This window comes from Macaca fascicularis, chromosome 3 (assembly GCF_037993035.2).
Source record: "Macaca fascicularis isolate 582-1 chromosome 3, T2T-MFA8v1.1".
Lineage (NCBI taxonomy): Eukaryota > Metazoa > Chordata > Mammalia > Primates > Cercopithecidae > Macaca > Macaca fascicularis.
In genome coordinates, this window is record NC_088377.1 from 97,117,818 (window position 1) to 97,125,885 (window position 8,068).

The window sequence follows — 8,068 nt, forward strand, 5'->3', positions numbered from 1 at the left end:
CCGCGCCCTCCCCTCCGAGCGTGTGGGTGGGGCCTAGCGGGGACACGGCGTCGCGGGCATCTAGGTGGTGCTCTGGGATTCCGCGCTTCTGAGAGTCCCAATCGCCGTGTTTTTTTCCTGCCGGGACATTCATGAGGGCTTCGTCCATGCACCGCGCGACCGTGGCGAGGGTGGTCGCGGTAGCGAGCGCCAGCTTGTGCCCCATGGTGGTGGGGGTGGTGCTGGCCCAGTACACATTCACCTTGGAGAGGAAGACGGGGCGGAAGACCAAGATCATAGAGATGATGGAGCTTTTGAACAGTTTCCAGTTTTTCCTTTTTTTACTATTTAAAACAGCGCTGCTTTGAAGTTACTTGTGCCTGTGTCCTGATACACGTGTTAAATATATTTTCCGTCTATACCTTAGAGTGGATTTCCTGGTACATGGGATTGGATCTATGTCTTCTTTTGTTTTTTACTTTTTTAAAAAATCTTTACATTCACATTCAGTGTAGCCAACCTTGAAATTTTTCTTGTTTGCTTTTTTCAGTGGATTCTAGTGTAGGCTTTAAATTTTCTGTATTTCACCACCAATCCACAAATCCACATTCCCAGTAGAAAATACCATTCTAGTTTTAGTTTTTTGGTTTTGGGGGTTTTTTTGGTTTTTTTTTGTTTTTTTTTTGTTTGTTTTTACTGAGACTGGGTCTTACTGACAGGGTCGCCTAGACTGGAGTGCAGTGGCACGATCACTGTTCATTGAAGCACTGAAGCCTCAACCTCCCAGGGTCAAACGATTCTCCCACCTCAGCCTTCCTAGTAAGCTGGGACTACAGGCACAGACCACCACGCCCAGCTAATTTTTGTATTTTTTGTAGAGACGAAGTTTTGCCATGTCCAGGTTGCTCTCCAACTCCTGGGCTCAAATGATCCACCCACCTTGGTCCCCCAAAGTGCTGGAATTGCTGGCGTGAGCCACCACGTCTGGCCCCACTAGCTTCAAAAATGACCTTTCAGTCAAAGCCTTGGTAATATAACCAGTTTACGATTGTATTCTGCTATATAGACACAGCAGATTTTTATTAGACTTATTGAAATGTCCATATTACCACAAGAAGACTCACAAATGGTTTTCTAATTATGGAGGAATCAAGTAAAGAGAAAAAAAGGTTTTATCTTTGTTTACACAAGTATACTTTATCAAATTGCTATAAATTATAAATAGCTTAAGAGACAAGATTTTCTTAAATCTGGAAAAAAATATTTGAGTAAAGAACCAACAACATTTGAAATAAAGTCATAAAAACATTGTCTTCATCAGTTATTTAAACTCATGTAATTAATTTTTGTTCTGCCTGATCTTGATTAATAGTTTCATGAACTCACATTTTTATTACAGTTCTGGAAAGTGTTATTTTGTCCATTGATCTTCAAGCTTTTAGAAACCTGTATTTAAGAGCATTTTTTAGGGCCAGGCACAATGGCTCATGCCTGTAATCCCAGCAATTTGGGAGGCCAAGGTGGGAGGATCATTTGAGGCCAAAAGTTCAAGAACAGCCTGGCCAACATAGTGAAACCCCATCTCTACTAAAAATACAGAAAATTAACCCAGCGTGGTAGTGCAAGCCTGTAATCCCACCTACTCAGGAGGCTGAGGCATGAGAATTACTGGAACCAGGGAGGCAGAGGTCACAGTAAACCAGGATCACGTCACTGCACTCCAGCCTGGGCATCAGAGCAAGATTGTCTCAAAAATAAACAAATAAAAACAAAAGAGTACTTGTTAGAATATTTTCTATGAGTCTGTTTTTAAAAAAATAATTCAAAACAATAACATGGATGACAAAAACTTAAAACAGCCATGGTTAAAAATCTGATGAAGTTAACAACTGAGAAGAACATTTATTTATTGCTATTACACACAGTATTTGAAGATAACCAGAATTATGACTGGTAATATAATACATTTGTATGATTTTTTTTTAAAGATGCGGTCTTGCTCTATTGCCCGGGCTAGAGTGCAGTCACACATTCATAGCTCACTGCAACCTCAAACTCCTGAACTCAAGCAATCCTTTTGCTTCCGCCTCTCAAGCAGCTGGGACTATACGTTTGTACCACCATGCTTGACTTTTTTTTTCTTTTTTGTTTTGTTTTGTTTTAGTAGAGACAGGGTCTTGCTTTGTTGCCCATGCTGGTCACAAATTCCTGGCTATAAGCAATCCTCCAACCTCAGCCTCCCAAAGTGTTGGGATTATAGGCATGAGCCATCATTTCCAGCAGACTTGTATGAACTTATATAATTTTTCAAACATTCATATCAATAACATTCCCATAAATGCAAATAAAAGAAAAACCTAGCATCAGTTATCATTTGACAATGTTTCTTATAAAATTTACCAAATAACCCAAATCATTTAATACCTCTACAAGATGAGAAAGATATCTTTTTGTTGTGGGAAGTCAGGGACCCCGAATGGAGGGACTGGTTGAAGCCACAGCAGAAGAACATAAACTGTGCAGATTTCATGGACATTTATTATTTCCCCAAATTAATACTTTTATAATTTCTTATGCCTGTCTTTACTACAGTCTCTGAACATATATTGTGAAGATTTCATGGACATTTATCACTTCCCCAATCAATACTCTTATAATTTTCTTTTTTTTTTTTTGTGAGACAGAGTCTCGCTCTGTCACCCAGGCTGGAGTGCAGTGGCCGGATCTCAGCTCACTGCAAGCTCCGCCTCCCGGGTTTACGTCATTCTCCTGCCTCAGCCTCCCAAGTAGCTGGGATTACAGACACCTGCCACCTCACCCAGCTAGTTTTTTGTATTTTTTAGTAGAGACAGGGTTTCACCGGGTTAGCCAAGATGGTCTCGATCTCCTGACCTTGTGATCCGCCCATCTCGGCCTCCCAAAGTGCTGGGATTACATCTTATAATTTTCTATGCCTGTCTTTAATCTCTTAATCCCGTCATCTTTGTAAGCTGAGGATGTATGTCGCCTCAGGACCCTGTGATGATTGCATTATCTGTAAAAATTATTTGTAAAACATGTATTTCAATAATATGAAATCTGGGCATCCTAAAAAAGAACAGGATAACAGTGATTTTCAGGCAACAAGGGAGATAACCATAAGGTCTGACTGCCTGTGGGGCCGGGCAGAATACAGTCATATTTCTCTTCTTGCAGAAAGCAAATAGGAGAAATATCACTGAACTCTTCCCAGCAAGGAATAACCCTGGGAAAGGAATGCATTCCCGGGGTGGGTCTATGGACAGCCACTCTGGGAGTGTCCTCCTTATGAGGTTGAAGATAAGGGATGAAATATGCCCTGGTCTCCTGCAATGCCCTCAGGCTTGCTAGGATTAGGAAATTCCAGCCTGGTGAATTCTAGTCAGACCGGTTGTCTGCTCTCAAACCCTGTTTCCTGTTAAGATGTTTATCAATGACAATGCATGCCCAGTGGGACATGGAACCTCATCAGTAATTCTAATTTCGCCCTGGCCTTGTGATTTTTTATTGCCCTTTCAAGCATGTGATCTTTGTGACTTACTCCCTGTTCGTACCCCCCTCCCCTTTTGAAATCCCTAATAAAAACTTGCTGGTTTTGCAGCTCAAGGGGCATCACAGACCTACCAATAGGTGATGTCACCCCCAGAGGCCCACCTGTAGAATTTCTCTCTTTTGTACTCTTTCTCTATTTCTCAGACTGGCCGACACTTAGGGAAAATAGAAAAAAACCTACGTTGAAATATTGGGGGCTGGTTCCCCTGATATCTTTTAATGCTTTCCAGGAGTCCAACTGGAAAATTCCAAAGTTAATTCTACATTTAAAAATCTTAAATTGGAATTTGATTTTGAAGAAGTTTTTTAAAAGGCTCAAAACACTGCATCAATACAGAATCACAAGTTACTTGTGAAATAAGTCATTCATATAACCAAAGTGATAATCAAAAGGCTTAAAAAGCCATACAAATAATCACATTAAAATTATCTTAACCATTTTAAACTTCAGGTTTAAAAAAGAAATCAAATATAACATAGGCAACACAGGAAATTATGTTGATAAAATGTATAATCTTCCTCAGGCCAGGTACCAAAAAATTAAATCTGCAATGTGATTGTTTCTCCTTTTGGGGAGCTCATTTAGATAACCTGGAAGTCAAATCTGATGAAAAGGGTACTTGAATTTAATAAGATACAGGAAGATGTGTCCCAGGTCATGATTATAACAATTTACATGTATCAAGAAAAGCCAAAAGTACAGAATCAAGTTATATTGAAAAACAGCATTGATTTCTAGACCTTCAGGATAAATATTTAGTGTCAGGCCATACCAGCAGTTAGAACCAAAAAAAAAAGTATAGCAACTGATGAAAAAAATTGAAGGAGAGAGTTACCACCCCAGGCTTTCTAAAGAGGAGAAAAACCTGAATGCAATGATATATGACCTGCAAATCAAATAGCAAGACATGGCAAATTTGAACCACTGAGATATGAATCCAAGAAATTGCAAAAGCAAAACTCTACCTCAAGTGATATTACCAGACAGGTGCAATATCTGTAATCCAAGCATTTTAGGAGGCCAAGGTGGGCAGATCACTTGAGCCCAGGAGTTCGAGACCAGCCTGGACGATATGGCAAAATCCTGTCTCTACAAAAAATACAAAAATAGCCGGGCATGGTTGCATGTGCCTTTAGTCTCAGCTACTAGGGGGGCTGAAGTTGGAGGAATGCTTGAGCCCAGTAGGTCAAGGCTGCAGTGAGCCATGATCGTGCAACTACACTCCAGCCTGCATGACTGAGTGAAACCCTGTCTCAAAAAAAAAAAAAAAAAAGCCATGAAATTACTATTTTAAATGAAGAAGACAGCATTTTTAATGTGAAACTAGGGAAATTAAATAAATCTCAGTGAAAAAAGGTAGCAGAAGTAGAAACTGCCTGCAGTTTAGAAGTAGCTGTTAAAGAAATAGATTTTAGAATTCAAAATGAAAGCTTCTTACAGTTTTATCAGGAGCAGATCAATACTTCAAGAAAATGTTGTTTTAAAAATGAAGGACCAGGCTCTGGTCCTGTATCAGTGCACCTCCAAAGTCAATGTTTAAATTTTAGAAAACCACTTATAAACTATTTATTTTTAATCCCAGCCAACCTGATCATTCATGAAAGTTTTCTCATAGGCCTATTATTCATAAATGCTCTTTGACTTGCTTAGAGATTTTCTCATTTTTTTAATGCCCAAGTCTTTATCCTCCCATTTTTCATTTTATATAAAAGCCAATTATTTTATAGGACTAAAATTTACTATTCAAGATTATTTATCATATAAAAGTATTTTTTCCTAAATTCATTTTTGATTAATAAATATAAATATATTTAAAATTTTATAAACTTTAAAAAGCCAAAAATGAACTTATATTTATTCAGTGGTTTGTTTCCATTTTTATCTTATTTGGATGTGATCCAGACATTGTATCTACTATTTAACATAATATAACTTCAGGATTTTAAATTACATAAAAATTTCATTAATAAATATTTACTCTATTTATAATTAACTAATTTATTTTTTATCAATTACATCTAGATTACTTCTGAAAACTGAAATATGAGACAAAGCTAGTCACTGCTGTGTTTATTAACAAGTTTCATGTCTGTTAATATCAAGTATTTATCTAAGTAAGAACTTTAAAGTTAAATACATGGGTATCCTGTTGATAACTCAGAAGACAGAGCTGTTTTAAGTATATCAACAACATTAAACCAATCTTATATATGAAAGAATTTCACAACAAAGTCATTCTGTTTTAGACTGGGTTTATAGCATCATGACCTTAACACATCTAGCAAAAACAAATATAAAATTATCTGACCAGTAAACCTAGGCAAAAATGTATGTTGACAATTTTGAAGACAATTTTAAAACAATTAATGAAACATTTAGTTAAGTCACATAAACTAAAAGGGGGGGTTATTTGCTATATATTTTATATAAGCACTCATTTTTCTCACTGTTAATAAAATGTTTATGAATTTTGGCTGACTATGACATATTTTATAATGTAAAAATACCGTGGACATGCATAAACACATTTAAGCATGTTTCCATAAGTAGAAATAAAGTTCTTATAGCTTTTTAGATTTTTAATCATGAGATAGTAAATTATATAAACTCAGATGGGAGGTGGAGCAAGACGGCAAAATAGAAGCCTGCACCAAGCATCCCCCAACAAGGATAGCAATTTAAAACTCCCTATACAGAAAAAAGCACCTTCATGAGAAGCAAAATCAGGTGAACAGTGACAGTACCTGGTTTTGTTTTTGTTTTGTTTTGTTTTGTTTTGTTTTTGAAACAGAGTCTTACTCTGTCACCCAGGTTGGAGTACAGTGGCACAATCTAGGCTCACTGCTACATACGTCTCCCAGGTTGAAGCGATTCTCCTGCCTCAGCCTCCTGAGTAGCTGGAATTATAGGCACGTGCCACCATGCCCCACTAATTTTTTGTATTTTTGGTAGAGACGAGGTTTCACCATGTTGGCCAGGCAGGTCTCAAACTCCTGAACTCAAGTGATCCTCCTGCCTCGGCCTCCCAAAGGGCTTAGATTATAGGCATGAGCCACCGCACCCAGCCAGTACCTGGTTTTGACTTAATATTGCTGAAAGATGCACAGAAGAAGTAGAAAAAAGTATTGAATTGCCAACACCACTCCTCCCACACTCCCCAGCAATGGTTGCATGGTGTAAAGAGCATTTCTGTGCACTGGGGGAGGGAGAATGCAGCAAATGTAAGGCACTGAACTCAGTGCTGCCCTGTTATAGCAGAAAGGAAGACTGGACAAAACTCAGCTGATACCTGCCCATGGAGAAAACACTTAAACCAGCCCTAGCCAACAAGAAATCACCAATTCCAGCAGTCAGAAATTGAGTTCCCCCAAGCATCATGACAATGAACTAAAGTACTTTGGAGCTGTAAGTAAACTTGAAAAGCAGTGTAGGCCACAAGGACCACAACTCCTAGATGAGTCCTAGGGCTGAAACAGGCCCAGAGCCAGTGAACTCAGTGGGTGCATGGCCTACTGAGACACCAGCCAGGGCAGCTGTGGGAGTGCTGGCATCAACTCTCACCTAGTCCAGGTTGCACAGCTTGTGGCTTCAAAAGGGACTCCTTCCTACCACTTTAGGAGAGGAGAGGGAAGAATGGGGAGGACTTGGTCTTGCATCCTGGATACCAGCTCAGCCATAGCAGGATAGGGCACTGGTTAGAGTCATGAGGCCGCCCTCCATTCCAGGCCCCAGTTCCCAGATGGTGTTTCTACATACAATGTGGGCCAGTAGGGAACCTGCTGCCTTGAAGGGAAGGACCTAGTTCTGGCAGGATTCATCACCTGCTAACTGAAGAGCCCTTGGGCACTAAACAACCAGCAGTAATAGACAGGTACTCCATTGAGAGCCTTCAGTGAGACTCTGAGACTTATTGGCTTCAGGTGAGACTCAGCACATTCCAGATGTAGTTGCTATGGAGCAACAGTCTTTATGCTTGAGAAAAGCAGAGGGAAGAGTAAAGGGACTCTGTCTTACACCTTAGGTACCAGCTCAGCCAGAGGTGAGTAGAACCCAAAGCGGGCTCTCGGGGTCCCCAATTCCAAGACTTGGCTCTTGGATGGTATTTCTGCACCCGCCCTGGGTCAAAGGAGAACCCACTGCCCTGAAGGGTGAGACCCAGGTCAGGCAGATTCACCACAAGCTGACTTAAGAGCCCTTGGGCTTTAAGGGAACATCAGTGGTAGTCTGGCAATACTCTCCATGGGCCTGTGGTGGTGGTGGCCACAGGGTGAGGCTCCTCTGCCTTTGGAAAGAGGAGGAAAGAGTGGGAAGCACTGCACCTTGTGGTGTGATGCAGCTCAGCCACAGTACAATAGAACACCAAGTAGATGGTGAGGTTTTTGACTGTAGTCCCTATCTCCCTGACAGCACCCCCACCAGAACTTGGGAGAACTCATCACTCTGAAGGGAAGGACATAGGCCTGGCTGGCTTTGCTACATGCTGACTGTAGAGCTCTAGGGTCTTGAGTGAATACAGGT